The sequence below is a fragment of the Cucurbita pepo genome, chromosome 16, assembly GCF_057944985.1.
Source record: "Cucurbita pepo subsp. pepo isolate OVF chromosome 16, ASM5794498v1, whole genome shotgun sequence".
NCBI lineage: Eukaryota > Viridiplantae > Streptophyta > Magnoliopsida > Cucurbitales > Cucurbitaceae > Cucurbita > Cucurbita pepo.
In genome coordinates, this window is record NC_141813.1 from 3235493 (window position 1) to 3245492 (window position 10000).

At 37.7% G+C, this 10000-nt stretch overlaps 1 non-coding gene across 1 annotated transcript; it reads left to right on the forward strand.

Moving 5' to 3' along the window:
• The first annotated feature begins 6491 nt into the window (after positions 1–6491).
• TRNAG-GCC (transfer RNA glycine (anticodon GCC)) lies at positions 6492–6562 on the forward strand. The gene has a single exon. It is a non-coding gene; the product is annotated as a tRNA-Gly (tRNA).
• Positions 6563–10000: the final 3438 nt, after the last annotated feature.

Below are 10000 nucleotides of genomic sequence, written 5' to 3' on the forward strand. Positions count from 1 at the left end.
TCTAGTGGTAGAATAGTACCCTGCCACGGTACAGACCCGAGTTCGATTCTCGGCTGGTGCATCCCGGAGATTAGCTATGATGATATTAGTGCGCATAATTTGAAAACTAGGGTTTGCCACAATATCAGTTAAATTTATAGATGACACGAGTAGCATTATCGAGATTTTCTATTTTCATTTTTTTAAATCGAGTGGTGAACGAAAAGTTAAGGGCTTCAGAAGAACTGCATGACCAAAATACGAGTAAGTTATGGATTCGAATAAATTTAGAAGCACTAGAGGTCTAGTGGTAGAATAGTACCCTGCCACGGTACAGACCCGAGTTTTATTCTCGGTTGGGGCATCCCGAAGATTAGCTATGATGATATTAGTGCGCATAATTTGAAAACTAGGGTTTACCACAATATCAGTTAAATTTATAGATAACACGAGTAGCACTATCGAGATTTTCTGTTTTCATTTTTTTAAATCGAGAGGTGAACGAAAAGTTAAGGGCTTCAGAAGAACTGCATGACCAAAATACGAGTAAGTTATGGATATGAATAAATTTAGAAGCACAAGTGGTCTAGTGGTAGAATAGTACCCTACCACGGTACAGACCTAGAGTTCGATTCTCGGCTGGTGCATCCCGGAGATTAGCTATGATGATATTAGTGCGCATAATTTGAAAACTAGGGTTTGCCACAATATCAGTTAAATTTATAGATGACACGAGTAGCATTATCGAGATTTTCTATTTTCATTTTTTTAAATCGAGTGGTGAACGAAAAGTTAAGGGCTTCAGAAGAACTGCATGACCAAAATACGAGTAAGTTATGGATTCGAATAAATTTAGAAGCACTAGAGGTCTAGTGGTAGAATAGTACCCTGCCACGGTACAGACCCGAGTTTTATTCTCGGTTGGGGCATCCCGAAGATTAGCTATGATGATATTAGTGCGCATAATTTGAAAACTAGGGTTTACCACAATATCAGTTAAATTTATAGATAACACGAGTAGCACTATCGAGATTTTCTGTTTTCATTTTTTTAAATCGAGAGGTGAACGAAAAGTTAAGGGCTTCAGAAGAACTGCATGACCAAAATACGAGTAAGTTATGGATATGAATAAATTTAGAAGCACAAGTGGTCTAGTGGTAGAATAGTACCCTACCACGGTACAGACCTAGAGTTCGATTCTCGGCTGGTGCATCCCGGAGATTAGCTATGATGATATCAGTGCGCATAATTTGAAAACTAGGGTTTGCCACAATATCAGTTAAATTTATAGATGACACGAGTAGCATTATCGAGATTTTCTATTTTCATTTTTTTAAATCGAGTGGTGAACGAAAAGTTAAGGGCTTCAGAAGAACTGCATGACCAAAATACGAGTAAGTTATGGATTCGAATAAATTTAGAAGCACTAGAGGTCTAGTGGTAGAATAGTACCCTGCCACGGTACAGACCCGAGTTTTATTCTCGGTTGGGGCATCCCGAAGATTAGCTATGATGATATTAGTGCGCATAATTTGAAAACTAGGGTTTACCACAATATCAGTTAAATTTATAGATAACACGAGTAGCACTATCGAGATTTTCTGTTTTCATTTTTTTAAATCGAGAGGTGAACGAAAAGTTAAGGGCTTCAGAAGAACTGCATGACCAAAATACGAGTAAGTTATGGATATGAATAAATTTAGAAGCACAAGTGGTCTAGTGGTAGAATAGTACCCTACCACGGTACAGACCTAGAGTTCGATTCTCGGCTGGTGCATCCCGGAGATTAGCTATGATGATATCAGTGCGCATAATTTGAAAACTAGGGTTTGCCACAATATCAGTTAAATTTATAGATGACACGAGTAGCATTATCGAGATTTTCTATTTTCATTTTTTTAAATCGAGTGGTGAACGAAAAGTTAAGGGCTTCAGAAGAACTGCATGACCAAAATACGAGTAAGTTATGGATATGAATAAATTTAGAAGCACAAGTGGTCTAGTGGTAGAATAGTACCCTACCACGGTACAGACCTAGAGTTCGATTCTCGGCTGGTGCATCCCGGAGATTAGCTATGATGATATCAGTGCGCATAATTTGAAAACTAGGGTTTGCCACAATATCAGTTAAATTTATAGATGACACGAGTAGCATTATCGAGATTTTCTATTTTCATTTTTTTAAATCGAGTGGTGAACGAAAAGTTAAGGGCTTCAGAAGAACTGCATGACCAAAATACGAGTAAGTTATGGATTCGAATAAATTTAGAAGCACTAGAGGTCTAGTGGTAGAATAGTACCCTGCCACGGTACAGACCCGAGTTTTATTCTCGGTTGGGGCATCCCGAAGATTAGCTATGATGATATTAGTGCGCATAATTTGAAAACTAGGGTTTACCACAATATCAGTTAAATTTATAGATAACACGAGTAGCACTATCGAGATTTTCTGTTTTCATTTTTTTAAATCGAGAGGTGAACGAAAAGTTAAGGGCTTCAGAAGAACTGCATGACCAAAATACGAGTAAGTTATGGATATGAATAAATTTAGAAGCACAAGTGGTCTAGTGGTAGAATAGTACCCTACCACGGTACAGACCTAGAGTTCGATTCTCGGCTGGTGCATCCCGGAGATTAGCTATGATGATATTAGTGCGCATAATTTGAAAACTAGGGTTTGCCACAATATCAGTTAAATTTATAGATGACACGAGTAGCATTATCGAGATTTTCTATTTTCATTTTTTTAAATCGAGTGGTGAACGAAAAGTTAAGGGCTTCAGAAGAACTGCATGACCAAAATACGAGTAAGTTATGGATTCGAATAAATTTAGAAGCACTAGAGGTCTAGTGGTAGAATAGTACCCTGCCACGGTACAGACCCGAGTTTTATTCTCGGTTGGGGCATCCCGAAGATTAGCTATGATGATATTAGTGCGCATAATTTGAAAACTAGGGTTTACCACAATATCAGTTAAATTTATAGATAACACGAGTAGCACTATCGAGATTTTCTGTTTTCATTTTTTTAAATCGAGAGGTGAACGAAAAGTTAAGGGCTTCAGAAGAACTGCATGACCAAAATACGAGTAAGTTATGGATATGAATAAATTTAGAAGCACAAGTGGTCTAGTGGTAGAATAGTACCCTACCACGGTACAGACCTAGAGTTCGATTCTCGGCTGGTGCATCCCGGAGATTAGCTATGATGATATCAGTGCGCATAATTTGAAAACTAGGGTTTGCCACAATATCAGTTAAATTTATAGATGACACGAGTAGCATTATCGAGATTTTCTGTTTTCATTTTTTTAAATCGAGAGGTGAACGAAAAGTTAAGGGCTTCAGAAGAACTGCATGACCAAAATACGAGTAAGTTATGGATATGAATAAATTTAGAAGCACAAGTGGTCTAGTGGTAGAATAGTACCCTACCACGGTACAGACCTAGAGTTCGATTCTCGGCTGGTGCATCCCGGAGATTAGCTATGATGATATCAGTGCGCATAATTTGAAAACTAGGGTTTGCCACAATATCAGTTAAATTTATAGATGACACGAGTAGCATTATCGAGATTTTCTATTTTCATTTTTTTAAATCGAGTGGTGAACGAAAAGTTAAGGGCTTCAGAAGAACTGCATGACCAAAATACGAGTAAGTTATGGATTCGAATAAATTTAGAAGCACTAGAGGTCTAGTGGTAGAATAGTACCCTGCCACGGTACAGACCCGAGTTTTATTCTCGGTTGGGGCATCCCGAAGATTAGCTATGATGATATTAGTGCGCATAATTTGAAAACTAGGGTTTACCACAATATCAGTTAAATTTATAGATAACACGAGTAGCACTATCGAGATTTTCTGTTTTCATTTTTTTAAATCGAGAGGTGAACGAAAAGTTAAGGGCTTCAGAAGAACTGCATGACCAAAATACGAGTAAGTTATGGATATGAATAAATTTAGAAGCACAAGTGGTCTAGTGGTAGAATAGTACCCTACCACGGTACAGACCTAGAGTTCGATTCTCGGCTGGTGCATCCCGGAGATTAGCTATGATGATATTAGTGCGCATAATTTGAAAACTAGGGTTTGCCACAATATCAGTTAAATTTATAGATGACACGAGTAGCATTATCGAGATTTTCTATTTTCATTTTTTTAAATCGAGTGGTGAACGAAAAGTTAAGGGCTTCAGAAGAACTGCATGACCAAAATACGAGTAAGTTATGGATTCGAATAAATTTAGAAGCACTAGAGGTCTAGTGGTAGAATAGTACCCTGCCACGGTACAGACCCGAGTTTTATTCTCGGTTGGGGCATCCCGAAGATTAGCTATGATGATATTAGTGCGCATAATTTGAAAACTAGGGTTTACCACAATATCAGTTAAATTTATAGATAACACGAGTAGCACTATCGAGATTTTCTGTTTTCATTTTTTTAAATCGAGAGGTGAACGAAAAGTTAAGGGCTTCAGAAGAACTGCATGACCAAAATACGAGTAAGTTATGGATATGAATAAATTTAGAAGCACAAGTGGTCTAGTGGTAGAATAGTACCCTACCACGGTACAGACCTAGAGTTCGATTCTCGGCTGGTGCATCCCGGAGATTAGCTATGATGATATTAGTGCGCATAATTTGAAAACTAGGGTTTGCCACAATATCAGTTAAATTTATAGATGACACGAGTAGCATTATCGAGATTTTCTATTTTCATTTTTTTAAATCGAGTGGTGAACGAAAAGTTAAGGGCTTCAGAAGAACTGCATGACCAAAATACGAGTAAGTTATGGATTCGAATAAATTTAGAAGCACTAGAGGTCTAGTGGTAGAATAGTACCCTGCCACGGTACAGACCCGAGTTTTATTCTCGGTTGGGGCATCCCGAAGATTAGCTATGATGATATTAGTGCGCATAATTTGAAAACTAGGGTTTACCACAATATCAGTTAAATTTATAGATAACACGAGTAGCACTATCGAGATTTTCTGTTTTCATTTTTTTAAATCGAGAGGTGAACGAAAAGTTAAGGGCTTCAGAAGAACTGCATGACCAAAATACGAGTAAGTTATGGATATGAATAAATTTAGAAGCACAAGTGGTCTAGTGGTAGAATAGTACCCTACCACGGTACAGACCTAGAGTTCGATTCTCGGCTGGTGCATCCCGGAGATTAGCTATGATGATATTAGTGCGCATAATTTGAAAACTAGGGTTTGCCACAATATCAGTTAAATTTATAGATGACACGAGTAGCATTATCGAGATTTTCTATTTTCATTTTTTTAAATCGAGTGGTGAACGAAATGTTAAGGGCTTCAGAAGAACTGCATGACCAAAATACGAGTAAGTTATGGATTCGAATAAATTTAGAAGCACTAGAGGTCTAGTGGTAGAATAGTACCCTGCCACGGTACAGACCCGAGTTTTATTCTCGGTTGGGGCATCCCGAAGATTAGCTATGATGATATTAGTGCGCATAATTTGAAAACTAGGGTTTACCACAATATCAGTTAAATTTATAGATAACACGAGTAGCACTATCGAGATTTTCTGTTTTCATTTTTTTAAATCGAGAGGTGAACGAAAAGTTAAGGGCTTCAGAAGAACTGCATGACCAAAATACGAGTAAGTTATGGATTCGAATAAATTTAGAAGCACTAGTGATCTAGTGGTAGAATAGTACCCTGCCACGATACAGACCTAGAGTTCGATTCTCGGCTGGTGCATCCCGAAGATTAGCTATGATGATGATATTAGTGCGCATAATTTGAAAACTAGGGTTTGCCACAATATCAGTTAAATTTATAGATGACACGAGTAGCATTATCGAGATTTTCTATTTTCATTTTTTTAAATCGAGTGGTGAACGAAAAGTTAAGGGCTTCAGAAGAACTGCATGACCAAAATACGAGTAAGTTATGGATTCGAATAAATTTAGAAGCACTAGTGGTCTAGTGGTAGAATAGTACCCTGCCACGGTACAGATCCGAGTTTTATTCTCGGTTGGGGCATCCCGAAGATTAGCTATGATGATATTAGTGCGCATAATTTGAAAACTAGGGTTTGCCACAATATCAGTTAAATTTATAGATGACACGAGTAGCATTATCGAGATTTTCTATTTTCATTTTTTTAAATCGAGTGGTGAACGAAAAGTTAAGGGCTTCAGAAGAACTGCATGACCAAAATACGAGTAAGTTATGGATTCGAATAAATTTAGAAGCACTAGTGGTTTAGTGGTAGAATAGTACCCTGCCATGGTACAGACCTAGAGTTCAATTCTTCGCTGGTGCATCCCGAAGATTAGCTATGATGATATTAGTGCGCATAATTTGAATACTAGGGTTTACCACAATATCAGTTAAATTTATAGATAACACGAGTAGCACTATCGAGATTTTCTGTTTTCATTTTTTTAAATCGAGAGGTGAACGAAAAGTTAAGGGCTTCAGAAGAACTGCATGACAAAAATACGAGTATGTTATGGATTCAAATAAATTTAGAAGCACCAGTGGTCTAGTGGTAGAATAGTACCCTGCCACGGTACAGACCCGAGTTCGATTCTCGGCTGGTGCATCCCGAAGATTAGCTATGATGATATTAGTGCGCATAATTTGAAAACTAGGGTTTGCCACAATATCAGTTAAATTTATAGATGACACGAGTAGCATTATCGAGATTTTCTGTTTTCATTTTTTTAAATCGAGTGGTGAACGAAAAGTTAAAGCTTCAGAGGTACTGCATGACCAAAATACGAGTAAGTTATGGATTCGAATAAATTTAGAAGCACCAGTGGTCTAGTGGTAGAATAGTACCCTGCCACGGTACAGACCCGAGTTTTATTCTCGGCTTGTGCATCCCGAAGATTAGCTATGATGATATTAGTGCGCATAATTTGAAAACTAGGGTTTGCCACAATATCAGTTAAATTTATAGATAACACGAGTAGCACTATCGAGATTTTCTGTTTTCATTTTTTTAAATCGAGAGGTGAACGAAAAGTTAAGGGCTTCAGAAGAACTGCATGACCAAAATACGAGTATGTTATGGATTCGAATAAATTTAGAAGCACCAGTGGTCTAGTGGTAGAATAGTACCCTGCCACGGTACAGACCCAAGTTCGATTCTCGGCTGGTGCATCCCGAAGATTAGCTTTGATGATATTAGTGCGCATAATTTGAAAACTAGGGTTTGCCACAATATCAGTTAAATTTATAGATGACACGAGTAGCACTATCGAGATTTTCTGTTTTCATTTTTTTAAATCGAGAGGTGAACGAAAAGTTAAGGGCTTCAGAAGAACTGCATGACCAAAATACGAGTAAGTTATGGATATGAATAAATTTAGAAGCACCAGTGGTCTAGTGGTAGAATAGTTCTCTGCCACGGTACAGACCCGAGTTCATTTCTCGGCTGGTGCATCCCGAAGATTAGCTATGATGATATTTGTGCGCTTAATTTGAAAACTAGGGTTTGCCACAATATCAGTTAAATTTATAGATGACACGAGTAGCATTATCGAGATTTTCTATTTTCATTTTTTTAAATCGAGTGGTGAACGAAAAGTTAAGGGCTTCAGAAGAACTGCATGACCAAAATACGAGTAAGTTATGGATTCGAATAAATTTAGAAGCACTAGAGGTCTAGTGGTAGAATAGTACCCTGCCACGGTACAGACCCGAGTTTTATTCTCGGTTGGGGCATCCCGAAGATTAGCTATGATGATATTAGTGTGCATAATTTGAAAACTAGGGTTTGCCACAATATCAGTTAAATTTAAAGATGACACGAGTAGCATTATCGAGATTTTCTATTTTCATTTTTTTAAATCGAGTGGTGAACGAAAAGTTAAGGGCTTCAGAAGAACTGCATGACCAAAATACGAGTAAGTTATGGATTCGAATAAATTTAGAAGCACTAGAGGTCTAGTGGTAGAATAGTACCCTGCCACGGTACAGACCCGAGTTTTATTCTCGGTTGGGGCATCCCGAAGATTAGCTATGATGATATTAGTGTGCATAATTTGAAAACTAGGGTTTGCCACAATATCAGTTAAATTTAAAGATGACACGAGTAGCATTATCGAGATTTTCTATTTTCATTTTTTTAAATCGAGTGGTGAACGAAAAGTTAAGGGCTTCAGAAGAACTGCATGACCAAAATACGAGTAAGTTATGGATTCGAATAAATTTAGAAGCACTAGAGGTCTAGTGGTAGAATAGTACCCTGCCACGGTACAGACCCGAGTTTTATTCTCGGTTGGGGCATCCCGAAGATTAGCTATGATGATATTAGTGTGCATAATTTGAAAACTAGGGTTTGCCACAATATCAGTTAAATTTAAAGATGACACGAGTAGCATTATCGAGATTTTCTATTTTCATTTTTTTAAATCGAGTGGTGAACGAAAAGTTAAGGGCTTCAGAAGAACTGCATGACCAAAATACGAGTAAGTTATGGATTCGAATAAATTTAGAAGCACTAGAGGTCTAGTGGTAGAATAGTACCCTGCCACGGTACAGACCCGAGTTTTATTCTCGGTTGGGGCATCCCGAAGATTAGCTATGATGATATTAGTGTGCATAATTTGAAAACTAGGGTTTGCCACAATATCAGTTAAATTTAAAGATGACACGAGTAGCATTATCGAGATTTTCTATTTTCATTTTTTTAAATCGAGTGGTGAACGAAAAGTTAAGGGCTTCAGAAGAACTGCATGACCAAAATACGAGTAAGTTATGGATTCGAATAAATTTAGAAGCACTAGTGATCTAGTGGTAGAATAGTACCCTGCCACGATACAGACCTAGAGTTCGATTCTCGGCTGGTGCATCCCGAAGATTAGCTATGATGATGATATTAGTGCGCATAATTTGAAAACTAGGGTTTGCCACAATATCAGTTAAATTTATAGATGACACGAGTAGCATTATCGAGATTTTCTATTTTCATTTTTTTAAATCGAGTGGTGAACGAAAAGTTAAGGGCTTCAGAAGAACTGCATGACCAAAATACGAGTAAGTTATGGATTCGAATAAATTTAGAAGCACTAGAGGTCTAGTGGTAGAATAGTACCCTGCCACGGTACAGACCCGAGTTTTATTCTCGGTTGGGGCATCCCGAAGATTAGCTATGATGATATTAGTGCGCATAATTTGAAAACTAGGGTTTACCACAATATCAGTTAAATTTATAGATAACACGAGTAGCACTATCGAGATTTTCTGTTTTCATTTTTTTAAATCGAGAGGTGAACGAAAAGTTAAGGGCTTCAGAAGAACTGCATGACCAAAATACGAGTAAGTTATGGATATGAATAAATTTAGAAGCACAAGTGGTCTAGTGGTAGAATAGTACCCTACCACGGTACAGACCTAGAGTTCGATTCTCGGCTGGTGCATCCCGGAGATTAGCTATGATGATATTAGTGCGCATAATTTGAAAACTAGGGTTTGCCACAATATCAGTTAAATTTATAGATGACACGAGTAGCATTATCGAGATTTTCTATTTTCATTTTTTTAAATCGAGTGGTGAACGAAAAGTTAAGGGCTTCAGAAGAACTGCATGACCAAAATACGAGTAAGTTATGGATTCGAATAAATTTAGAAGCACTAGAGGTCTAGTGGTAGAATAGTACCCTGCCACGGTACAGACCCGAGTTTTATTCTCGGTTGGGGCATCCCGAAGATTAGCTATGATGATATTAGTGCGCATAATTTGAAAACTAGGGTTTGCCACAATATCAGTTAAATTTATAGATGACACGAGTAGCATTATCGAGATTTTCTATTTTCATTTTTTTAAATCGAGTGGTGAACGAAAAGTTAAGGGCTTCAGAAGAACTGCATGACCAAAATACGAGTAAGTTATGGATTCGAATAAATTTAGAAGCACTAGAGGTCTAGTGGTAGAATAGTACCCTGCCACGGTACAGACCCGAGTTTTATTCTCGGTTGGGGCATCCCGAAGATTAGCTATGATGATATTAGTGCGCATAATTTGAAAACTAGG